Here is a 12,792-nt window from a genome sequence, read left to right as displayed (position 1 = left end):
CGGAAGAACGTCATCTGGCAGGGGCGGAGAGACATGTGGTAATATGCATCTTGGAGATGTAGGGACGCCAGCCAGTCCCCCTTCAAAACATCAGGAGAATGTTCTGCAAAATCTCCATCTTGAACCGTTCCTTCTAGACGAAGTAGTTCAGAGCCTTGAGGTCCAAAATGAGGCGAAATGTTCCCAAAGGTTTGGGGACCATAAACACCCTTGAGTACTATCCCAGACCCAGCTGTGGAAGAGAAAACGGCATGATAGCCGGCATCTGCAACAATTCAGACAGAGCTGTCGACACAGAGAGTGGGGAACAGCAGTCCGAACCATGCAGCCTTGGACAGGGATAGGCAGGAAATTCACACCATAACCATTCTGGCTAGTGTCCAGAGTCCAAGAATCTGGGCACTACCAGTCCGATATCGGAAAAAACTGCTGGAAATGTCCGCCCACAGGCCCACCCAAACCATCAGGACTTCTGAGCCGGTCTTAGACGAGAAGAGCGTGGAGGACCGCGGACCCCTCTGGAGTCTCTGAAAGGAGCGGGAGGAAGAATCAACAAACAACTGTCCGGTCCTTGCACCCACACCAGAAGAGGATTTCTTGAATGTTGAGGAAGACTTCCGTCGTAATTTATCAGCATGTCTGTCAGCATGAAACACTGTTTAATGTATCTTCAAGTAAATCACCAAGCAGTTTGGAACTGTCAAAAGGAAGCTTAAGCACAACCACCTTCTGAAAACATTCTGTTTTCCAAACTTGCAAGTGAACATGCTTCCGGGCCAACACACCAGCACCCGTAGCCATGACCAAGCCAAGCACTCGATCAAATGTCAAATCGGACAAGAGTTCAACCTGCCATTGCATGTGTGCCAGAAGCGGGGCACAGTCAGATCCCCCTTCCACAGCCTTCCTCAACTTCCTGAAACCACCCAGCACTGTCTTCGCAGTGTAGGAGCCGTAGACATTCGCCCTGAGGGTCAGATGTGCACCAGCATGAACCTTCTTCAGGATGGAATTCACCCTATGATCACCAGGTCTCGGACAGCCGCCTCTTCAGCTGACAGAGGAGAGACCACCAGGCTAGCGAGGAGATCATCAACTTCACAGTGACCGAGAGCAACTTCTCAGTCACCTTCAACAGGTAGAGCTTGGCCATAAAGTGCGGCATGGCAATCTTCTCTGGATCACGCCACTCATGAAGGATTTTAGCACGGTTCTCAGAGACCAATAGCAACCCCATCTTTGGGGTATGCTTATACTGTCTAATAGTGTGGGGTCAGCCCCATCCTCCTGCACCAAGGGCTCCGAAAACCCCATACAGTCCAAAACTTGTGTAAGAACTTCCTCCACCTCTTCCCTGTCCAGATACTTACCTTTCACATCAGCCGATGAGGAACGGGAAGCGGCAGAGGAGGCCACCGCCCCAGAAGAGGACGATGAAGATGACCAACGCTGGCGCTTGTGCCATTGCGTGTGTCCATGATGTCGAAGGAGTAACTTTTTAATGTCCTTCCTGGACATGGAAAAACACCTTGACGTCTTCTCCTTCCTTCTGCAATGCCCAGAGGAAGAGGAATGAACAAGGTGCCTGAGGTTTTCAGTACACTTCCCCATGGTGTAGCCAGAAGTACAACAGCAGTAAAAAAAAACACCAATAGGGGAGAAACATAATTTATTCCCCATGGCAACGGGCCGCTACTGCAGCACCCCTCCCAATCATTAATAAACCCCCGGTGGCAGTGCCAAACTGCCCCCGGAAGCCATTATCATCTCCTTGCTCCAGGCGCATGACCACGGGGCAGGAAGCCTCACTCAGTTCAGCGCTGAATGCGAGGCACTTACAGGGGCCCAACCACCATACAATACAAGGGCAGAGCACCCTTAGCTTAGCCCAGGTCTGTAGGACCAAAGGTGGCAACGCCTCACACGCTGGCCACTATGCCCCGCACAAGACCGGGAGAGGCTCCACACTCAACCATAGCCCAAGCCCTGCAGGGGAACCGGGAACACGCTGCACCTTTAGGAGCATCGAGGCCTTGCCACTCAGCCCCTTCAGGGGGCCAGCAAACAGAGCTCCCCGGTGCCCCACACTGGGAACAGACAACTGGAAGCTGAGGGTTAAGGGGAGGTGTTATAGAGAAGAAAAGAAAAAGAAGAAGGTCCTGTATCAGAGGCAGGGGCCTCATGAAGTTAAGTACTCGGAGAGTGGACGTAATGACTGGCAGAGACCTCTAGTGCAGGACGCATGAAATGAAATGACAGCACATCAACAACTTTTATTACTCGGGAGGGGCTGGGAGGGGTCTTTTTCCCCACAGATGTTGAATTTATAGAGCTTATTTAACAGCAATAAGATAGGGTGTGTATATGTCTGGACATCAGATGACAAATACAATTAATTAATCATAGTATGTTGTAACTAATATACAGTCCCCATTTATAGACTTTCTTCTCCTCAAAACCTATTAAAAGGCATGGTTGTTTTTCCCCTAAAACTTCCAACCGCATTTGCACGAGGGCACAGGACGATTAAAGACATTAACTTTGCAAAAACGTGCAAATGTATATGTAGAGTTTACCACCTAATCAAGGAAACGGTTGCATATGTTATTAGCAGATAGATGTGTCCACTAGCCACGCTCTTAACGTTAGATTATTTTAGTATTCTTATACTGGTTTATAATGTAGGGGGGGTGTAACGCATCTGTAGTCGCTTTGTTTTATTTAATTCGAACGTATATTCAACATTTTGTTTTACTTTCTGTTAGTGTGGGCGGAGTCTTCTATGGCTAGGGGAGGTGGCACAAATCAGGGTTTTTGATTTTCAAATGTGGGCAGGTATGGGAGAAGCCAGGGCAAGATCCATATAGAAACATTTATTTTGATATGTCAATTCTACCTGAGAAAAGAAACTCCGGTCTCCTCACCATTCCCTGTCCAACATCCATACCTGCCTAACCTCCGGATTTTTACGGGACACTCAGGAATTTTAACCATTTCTCCGGGTCTCTGGGAAAGACCCTGGAATCTCAGGAATTTTGGTGGGGGACAGCTTTCACTGATAACTTGTTGTTTTGTTTTGTAATGTTATGCTTGCAGGTCTGCACTGCCATGGACTCCCTGTTGTGGGCCTTAGGGCATGCCGGGGCCTCACTTGCACACACACTCACGCATGCAGGCAGGCACACAGAGAGAAGACGCCAGAGACGTGTGTCTGCTCCGGTCGCCGGCGCGAACTGCTGGCGCACCGCCTTTAATGTTATCTGCGCATGCGCGAGCCTCGATGCGGCTCGCGCATGCGTACACAATCAGAATTGCTACGCAACATCCCTCCTTTTCCCCCAAAACAAAATCAACATTATCAAACATGGGGACCAACAGGGTCCATCATAACTTTCAAGATACCTCTGCCTTAATTACGAGGTAGGGTCCATGATGAAGTCTTTGAACCTCAGCGGTGGCTTGCGCCCCGCCCGGCTCGGGTACCTGCGTGCTCCGGCGTCGGGGTCCTCGGGTTCCACCGGAGCTTCTGGCGGCCCATCGTCTTCCACCGGCACTCCCGTACTCGGGTCGGGATCATCTCTGACGGCTGCTACAGGGGTTGCAGTTTCTATGCGCTTGAAGAATGAAACATTTCTGGTAACAGTCCCTCTTGCATTGGCGGCCGTGACCATCGACCCTTTGACGTGGGTCACGCCCAATGGTTGTGGTTCATATGGCAGTGATAGCTTCCCCTCTGGCTTCCTGTTGCGCACCAGCACGGTGTCCCCTATTGCGATCGCCCTCTTGGGTAGTCTCCGCCGTGTGGTCTCTTTCTCATTCAGAGTGGCCCTCGCTGTGCGCACGTTGCGATTGTCGATCTCTCCTGCTGGTCTTCCTTCAACTTCGGGTAATAGGCCTCTTGGTATTCTTTTGAAAAGGGCTTCTGCGGGGGCCACTCCGGTGGACTGATGTGGGGTGGTGCGATACTCTCTGAGGAACTCGACCAGATTTCGCCTGAGATCTTCTCCCCCATTCACCGATATGCGGAACACTGTTGAGCGTTTGCATAAATCGCTCCACCTCGCCATTTGCTCTCGGCCATAGTGGGGTTATTTTGCGATGCTTTATTCCCCTGTCCTCACAGTATTGAGCAAAACGTTGGCCCTGAAACGGTGACCCATTGTCCGAGCAAATTTCGAGAGGGAATCTATGTGTGGTGAATATTTTGTCCATGGCTAAAATGGTGTGGTCGCTGGATGTGGATTCGACCAATTCCACCTCTGGGTATCGTGACCACTGGTCTGTCACCACCAGAAAGTATAGACCTCGGCCCGTGGATCCGAAGTCCGCGCGCACTGTCCCCCATGGGTGGTCACTCCTCTCCATGGCCTGAATGGGAGGCGCCTTCTCCACAGGGCTTGCGGCTTGACATGGGATGCAGGCCTTCACAAATTTCTCCACCCTTCCTTCCAGATCTGGAAACCAAACTTTCAACCTGAGACAAGCTTTCATCTTGGCCATTCCTTGATGTCCCTTGTGGGCTAGCTGTAGGACTTTCTCAACTAACACCCCTGGTATTACGATCTGGTGCCCTCTTAGCAGTATTCCATCATCCGCCACCGACAATTCGTGGCGTGCCTTCCAGAGTGCCTGTAGATCTCTTTGTGCTTCCGCAGTCCTTCGGGAGTTGTCTAGGAGGACCTCCCGCCATTCTCCTGTGTCCACCGCACCTTTTATCTTTCGGAATGCTTCATCGCTATTGGACTCATCCGCAATTTCTTGACGCGTCAGGGCTACAGGCAGTGCTGCCTCCACTACTAGATGTACGGCTTCCACGCAGTCCGCCACCTCCAGTGAGTCCCTGTGCCTCCCGGTGCCCGGATGGCGCGACAGGTAGTCCGCCGGGTTGTGTGTCCCTGGTCGATATAGCAATTTGACCCCATATTCCATGAGGGCCAACATCCAACTTTATATGCGCGGAGGTGGTTTGGACGATGTTCCAGAGAGTATTGGGATGAGGGGTTTGTGGTCAGTCACCACAACAACTGGCTTCCCTAGAATATAGATTCTGAAATGTTTACACCCCCATAGTATGGCCAAGCCTTCTCGCTCTATTTGGGAGTAACTCCTCTCAGTGTCGGTCAGGGCCTTGCTGGCATAGGCAATGGGCCTCATGGTCCCTTGCTGGTCTGCTTGCATGAGGACTGCTCCCAGCCCTACCGGGCTAGCATCAACTACGATCTCCGACTTGCGACTGGGGTGGAAGTATGCCATTGTTTCTTGCTCCGACAGGGCATGTTTGATGGCGGTGAACGCTCTTTGTTCCTTCCCTGTCCATGTCCATGCCATATCATTTCTGGTGAGCGCCCTCAGTGGTTCTGATAGGGAGGCTAGATCTCGGATAAAACGGCCACAATAATTGACCATCCCTAAGAAACATCTTACTTCGGCTGGGGACGCTGGTGGGGATGCATCTCGGATGTCTTTTACCTTCTCCGGATCCGGGGAAATCCCTCCAGCATGAAATATAAATCCGAAAAATTCAAGCCTGTCCTTCAGAAATTCGCATTTTTCCTTGTGTAGGGTTAAGCCGACACTGCACAGTCTCTCCAGGGTGTACTCGAGGCGCTTCAAGTGTTCCGCTTCTGACTTTGCAAAAACTAGGATGTCATCTGACATGTTGATGACCCCTTTGAGTCCTGACAGTGCCCCCCTGATGGCATTCTGAAAGACCTCTGCTGTGGACGAGATCCCAAAGCTAAGTCTTTTGTATTGATACAACCCCTCATGGGTCGTAAAGGTCGTAATGTACCTGGACTCGGGGTGGAGTTCCAACTGGTGGTAGCCTAACCTTAGGTCTAGCTTCGAGAAGACCCTAGCTCCCTGGAGCTTTCCGACGATGTCATCTAGTGTCGGTGTGAGATGGCGTTCTCGTTTGATCGCTACATTGGGCAGCCTCATATCTACGCAGATGCGTACTGCCCCTGGTTGTTTCGGCTTCGGGGCCACCACAATTGGGGAGACCGAGGGAGTGGGTCCATCTACCCTTTCGATAATGTCCTTGTCCACCAGTGACTGTAGCTCTTTCACAACTTGTTCCCTGAGATGAAAAGGGATACGGCGATGTTTAAGCGCAGTCGGCCTCACAGACTCATCTATGCGCAGCCGTATGGGCTCTGCCTTGAGTTTTTCAATACCAGTGAATATCTTCTCAAAACGCTGTAGTAGGCGGTCCAGATCGGTGAAGTACACAGCAAGAGTGAAGTGTACAATGTTTAGCGCTTCTGACGCGGCACAGCTTAGGAGGGAATGTGGGCTTACGCTGGTGACGAAAAACCTCGCCTTTATTCTGTTTTGACCATGAGAGACCGGGGCCACAAACACTCCTTGGATGGGAAGAGGTGTATCCCCTCCAAATGCGTAGATTCGCGCTGTGGAATTCGTCAGCCTTGGTGGACTAGGAAGAGCATTATAATGTTTTGTTGCAGGTATCCAGACGGACGCCCCAGTATCTATGAGGACCGGAGTTGGCATCTCGCTAATGTTGACGGTGCATTTGGGTTGTCGACGGTCCCCAGGGCCTTGCGCAATGCTTGAGATGAAAAATATTTCTTCATCTTCCTCCTCCTCTTCCGCGATATTGAGATCTTGCATTCCTTGGTCGACAGAGGACACACCCCTTACTCTTCCAGTGACACCCCTGCCAACTCTCTCTGGTCCTCTCAAAACTGTAACTGGCGTCGTTGCCCTGCACATTCTCGCATAGTGTCCCGGTGTGCCGCATTGACCACAGGTCCTTCACTTTGCTGGGCACTCTCCCGCATGTGGCAGATCGTATCCACAGTATGAACACGATGAGACATTCCCTTGCGTTGTGGGCCCTTCGCTTCTCTTTGGTGTCCATCTTGCCTTCCCCATGGCCGAATGTCCTATTGCATATGCCTCTTCCTCCTTCCTGGAGCGTGTAGCAGCGTCCATTTTCGCCCCTCTTGCCTCCGCCAGTTCGTACGCTCTCCCCATGTCCAGAATTTGCTGCAGAGTCAGTCCAGGTTCTCTTAGCACTTGTCTCCTCAGTTTCCCTGAGCAGCAACCTTGCAGCAGTTGGTTGTGAACCATTTCTTCCTCGTTGACCCATCTGCAGGAGCTCGCTAGTTGTCTCAGACGAGCGCAAAACTGGTCCAATGATTCCTCTTCCAACTGTTTCTCAGCGCCCATGACAAACCTGTCAAAGTCAACATTCGCCATAGGAAGGAAGTGGTCACGGAAGGCTTGCTTGACCACATCATACTTCGCTGCTGGAATGTTGAGAGAGTCATTTATGCGTTGAACCTCGGTCCCTGCAGAATAGACCATGATGGCAATCTTCGCCTCATCTTCCGTTTCCCCCGAGGCTCTAAAAAACATTTCCAGCTTCTTGACCCATGTGATCCACTTCGGCCCTAACTTGGATGGGGGCCCGTGGTATCAAATTCAGGCATAGGAGCTAGAGTGCTGTGCATTCTGCGAGGTATTGGGGCGACAGCATTTTCTTCTTCCTCTCCTTCTTCCCCCATTGTGTACTCACAGTGATCCTTGTCCAGTAGGAGTCGAGGTAACTGGTGACCTTCAGAGTGCTTTCACACCCTCTTTCTTGTCCTTACCACAACCCTGTGGTGTCTGGGCTGTGGTGGTTCCAAAAATTGCTCTGGAGCAGTGCAGGAGGCAGATGGCGCACGAGCACCCTCTCGGGCCGCAACCACTGCAATCCGCGTGTAGAGAAGAGAAAGAAAATGGCCGCCGGCCGTGCGCGTGGGTCCGTGTGCATCCGATCGATACACACGCAGTAGTGTTCCTTCACTCCGATGTGGTCGGAGCGGAGGATGGCTCCGTGTTCGCCCTTGTCGCCAGTGTTATGGGCCTTAGGGCGTGCCGAGGCCTCACTCGCACACACACTTACGCATGCAGGCAGGCACACAGAGAGAAGATGCCGGAGACGTGTGTCTGCTCCGGTCGCCGGCGCGAACTGCAGGCGCACCGCCTTTAATGTTATCTGCGCATGCGCGAGCCTCGATGCGGCTCGCGCATGCGTACACAATCAGAATTGCTACGCAACACTCCCTGCCTGAGTGTGGCTTTGTCTCTGCAGCAATGACTGTAACGTTTCCAGCACATTGGCAAAAAGAATGCAGGTGAAGCAAAATAACGTGCGTTTATTTTGCTTCACCTTTCATTCTTTTTTGCCAACTTTCAAGCGAACGCGCGTTTCTTTGCTTTCGTTCTTTTTGCCCAGGTTAGGGTGGACTCAGCCCCATTGAACCACAGCCATCAGGTTTGCAGTCTGGACAACTCACCACTGCACGTAACCTGATGAAAAACGACTAAGGTGAAATGTCCAATTTCGGTACTGCAAAATTCAGGGAAAACCTTTGTATTGGTTCTTGGAGTTTACATCTGCGTTTTAACGTGTTGATTTTATGGAAGGCGAATGCCTTTTGTCCTATGCAATTTGGGTGGTTGTGAAAAGGCAATTTAATGAAATATGCATATTCCAATTGGAACTGCAAATTTCTGACATCACGTTACAACAGTTTACCTTTTTAACGTGTGGGCGGAGGCATGTGAAAATGGGCGGAGTTTTGTGTAACTGTGGACAGTGCATACATCTCAGGAATTTTGATTTTCAAATATAGGCAGGCATGCCAACACCTGACCTACATCGAACAACGGAGCGCAGCATAGTCCTCCAGCAAACACCGGATCGAGACGTTGGCCTACCGAGAAACAGGGAATGCGTTATAAGAGAACGCCCACGCTGCGTCCGTCTTTAAGAAGGTACACTGAAGGCAGTATGTATGTCACAGAGGGACGACTAAACCCAATAGACATGGTCGGTAAAGGGGAAGCTGACCTGCTGTCACCCTTTACGAACATTTGTCACCCATTCCCTTATAATTGTTCACTGGCCAGCTCTGACCCGCCGGTGTTATTTGGTATGGCTCCGAAGATTGGCGAACACCGACCCCCCCCCCATGCTGCCATGGGGATGCAGGATACCATACAAAACCGGCTCTGCGCGGTAGACGGTGCAGTGTGGGCGCTCTCTTATGACGCAGTCACGGTTTCTCGGCAGGCGGAAGTCTCGATCAGGTGTTATGTAATATCCGACCCTGCACACTGACAGCTGGTAAATGGAGGATGCCAGCTCGGTTTGCAGCTGCTTCAGTTTGTTTTTACGTTGGGCTTCGAGAACAGCCGAAAAGCAGGGCTACCAGAAAGGTACGGGATACCAAATACTGCATAACACCGGTTCCTGTTTGTTGGACAGCTAATGCTGGAGGACTGCATGCTGCGCTTCGTTGGTCGGATGTAGGTCAGGTGGGTTTTCATTTCATGTCTGTGGACAGGGACTGGTGAGGGGTCCTGAGTTTCCTGTTATCACGCAGAACTATTGACATGTCAAAATAAATGCTTCTACGTGTATCTTGCCCATCGCCTATAAACCGAACAGAGGGAGTTTGGAGGGGCTCCGTTTACGAGCCAACGGAGGCGTGTTGACTTCTTACAGTATGTTGGTATCTCCTATCTCCGGGACAGCCGAAATTGAGTCGGGGTCCTACCCCACACAAGTGGTAGGATTTGGTTCTCCATCTACATTCCAATGTGACTTTTCCTAGACACAGAGGAGTGGCCGAGCTCTCTTTTCCCAGTGTAGACGGAGAACTGGAAAATGCAAATGACAACAATAATTTGCACTTATATAACGTTACGACCAACCAGGTATCTGAGCGCTGCTAATTATTACCCATGGTGTATGGTGCTCATTTATCGACCACAGAAGGATGAACGGCTGAGTTTGGCCAGACACTCCTCATGCCCTGCCCACAGACAAGATGTGATGGTTAGGGATGATGCCCGTTGTATGGGCGGATTGGTGCTTCTACCAATGCACCCCCATCTAGTAGTGGTTGCAGGGTACGAAAAACGAAGTGGCAATATGAACCCCGGCCTCAGCAACAAACCACACCCCTAAACCTAGTACACTACCTCTCCTTTACCCCACCTAGCTTTCTGCATGTTTACCAACCCACAACATAAACATAAACCCAATTAGTAATTTAGTCTAAACTAAACTTAACAACGGAGCTTTTCAAGACCGAAATGAACGCACCGAAAGAAAATGTACCGGAAAATAACTTGCTAAGTCGTAACCCACACTATATTGGTCTTGGGTAGCCCTGTGTGCTGTTGGCTCTGTAAGAAAAGAGGGAGTGATTCTTAGTGGGTAGAGCTTTTGTTGTGTTGATGGGTTTAGGTCGGAAATACCCATTCACGTTGCTGGTTTGCTTCTAGGAGTTTAATTGAGACACTTGAGGTGTGTTATCCAGATTTGAGTACCAGGCAACCCTGAGGATAGACACCTGCTTTGGGTAATGTTGCCTGATGGGAGGCAGTGAAATGGGACTAAAGAGGGCGGCTTAGTGCCCCCAACGCTGTGATGATTTTGCAGCCAAATCTACATGAGTTGTTCTTAACTGTTCTACTGACCGTAAAATTGCCCGGGACATTGAACCAACTCATAGCTTGAACTGTGCTTAAGAAAGTCCTTTTGGAGGGTGTGTTGGGCCAAGTGCTTATTCGGGGGTGGGGATAGATGGGATGCAGGTGCGGATTGGAGTGGCTAAGCAATTGAACCAAGTTGCCTTTTGTTTCTACTTGCCATCACATGCCATTTTAACAAAAATAACAAGGATTTCCTGTTTGGATGTGGTGACCCGCCAAGGAGCCCATAATGGGAGCGTTTGCTCGTGGGATGCTGCGTTCCTATAGGGAATCATTACAAAGCGTTTATAAGGTGATACAAAGGGGAATTCGCTTTGGAAATATCTCGACTCTGCATAGATTGGCTGTTCACACAGGATTCTCCTCCTTTTATGAGAATTGAAAATATCAGATCGGTTCCATGTGCATGCGCTGGCCAAAAACGCAGTATATTCAAAGCTGATAGTAATGACCCCGTTGGGTGAGGTTGCCTTAATATCGATCTAGTGATTAATGCAATGATTGCCAATCAAAATTATGGTTGCCTTAGTGTTTCAACCAACTTTGGTCTTTTTCAAGATACAGTATCTGGTAGTGAAATTGCAAATAATTGCTCCTAAATATAGACCGTCAATAGCGTTTGTCATACTTTATTAGTTCCTATTCATCTTGTCATTTCTGCTCGCCTGGATTAATGGCTCAAATGCGTCGCGTACGGCTATGCGTTGTTCTGTCACCATGGTTAGATCCGTAATGCTGTCTGTCTTTTAACTTCTGTTATATTGTCCTGGTTAATCTTTTAGATGAATGAAAAACCAGGACTGTATCACAGACGTTAAAAGACAGACAGCATTACGTATCGAACCGTGGTGATTTGGAATTTCTCGCAGCTGTACCCAGTATATGTTAACCTCGGACAAGTGCACTTACAAAGACAGGCATTTCAGATCTAATGGTGGTGACATAAAATACCTCGCAGCCATACGTGACGCATTTGAGCCATTAATCCAGCCGAGCAGAAATGACAAGAATAGGCACAACAAATTAAAAGTATGACAAACGCTATAGGCTAACTGTCTATATTTAGGAGCAATTGTTTGCTATTTCACTACCAGATACTGCGCCTTAAAAAAGACCAAAGTCGGTCGAAACATGTGTCGGCAATCACAGTATTGATCAATGAATAAAACATTCTAAGGCAACCATAATTTTGGCAATCATTGCATTAATCACTAGATTGATATTAAGGCAATCTCAGTGTTGATCATTAACCCAACAGGGTCATTACTATCAGCTGTGAACATACTGTGTTTTTTGCAAGCGCATGCTCATGGAACCCATCAGATATTTTCATTATTACTTTAGGTAGGGGTAACCTATTGTTCCATAGACTGCAGCTGTCTGTTTGAAATTCTAATATCTATAGTTGCAGCGCACCCATACCTGGTCACCCCAAACGTGCACGTAAGTCATTATGAGAATTGCACAGTGATAATTTCTCAAAGTGCAACTGCCCACGCATGAGTTGGGAGACATAAGAGATTTGCAATGAATCTGAATTTTCATTGAGTTATTGGTTCGGCTTGATTTTGTTTATCAAGGGTTTCCCCCAGGAGTGTGTTGTACTTGAACGCATTATGTCACTTTTAATGCTGACATGAATCGGAGGATTTTTGGCGTGACTCATTTATTAGTCTTGTATTGATGGGGATTACGGCAGTAGTTTTGGTTATATCATTGTTAATAAATAAATACAATTTATTTGGAAAAGGTGCAATGTTCTCCCAAAGCAACCACTGGAAGAACGAACAAGTAAAAGGGCATTATTACACAAGCAGACAAGACAAAGTAAAGGTTAAAACATTTTGGCGGCAGAGACAGGAAAAGCTAATCGGACCAGTGGCATAACAGAAAATGTAATCACCATTTTCTATTAGCAAACAGAGGGTGGGGTGTGATGTTCCTGTATCATGCAAACACAGATGCCCCTGTCAGGTGAACACAAGTCAGGGTAATGCTGTTCAAAAAGGGGTTCTCCATCCAGGAACTACATGGTTGAAGTTGTGAGAAGACAGATAGGGCATAGGGTTGGTATAAAGTTGGCGATAGGGACAGGTTGTTGAGCAGTTCTGGGGTTGACCATAAATGAAACTAGTATTCAGAGACCAATTCCTCCATCAATGCAGGCTTTGGGGTTGCAGGGTACCCGGGCTACACAGTTGAAATGCAGCATTAGCTGTTGTCCAGGCTGAACAGTGTAGGATGGAGAGGAGTTGCTTCAACAGAACAACCTCT

At 49.0% G+C, this 12,792-nt stretch overlaps 1 protein-coding gene across 11 annotated transcripts in view; it reads left to right on the top strand.

Moving 5' to 3' along the window:
- The first annotated feature begins 9,082 nt into the window (after window positions 1-9,082).
- Window positions 9,083-12,792, top strand: part of BMAL1 (basic helix-loop-helix ARNT like 1) — a 989,350-nt gene continuing 985,640 nt past the window's right edge. For 6 of the 11 annotated variants that reach the window (XM_069623617.1, XM_069623625.1, XM_069623624.1 and 3 more), the window contains exon 1: window positions 9,084-9,333. The gene's annotated coding sequence lies outside the window, so the exon portion shown is untranslated. Of the gene's footprint in view, window positions 9,334-12,792 lie in introns of all 11 variants that reach the window. The other 5 variants (XM_069623619.1, XM_069623615.1, XM_069623618.1 and 2 more) reach the window with 4 other exon arrangements.

This window comes from Ambystoma mexicanum, chromosome 11 (genome assembly GCF_040938575.1).
Source record: "Ambystoma mexicanum isolate Mex_15411 chromosome 11, UKY_AmexF1_1, whole genome shotgun sequence".
NCBI lineage: Eukaryota > Metazoa > Chordata > Amphibia > Caudata > Ambystomatidae > Ambystoma > Ambystoma mexicanum.
Note: the sequence above shows the minus strand (reverse complement) of the source record. Positions and strands in the feature narration are given on the sequence as shown.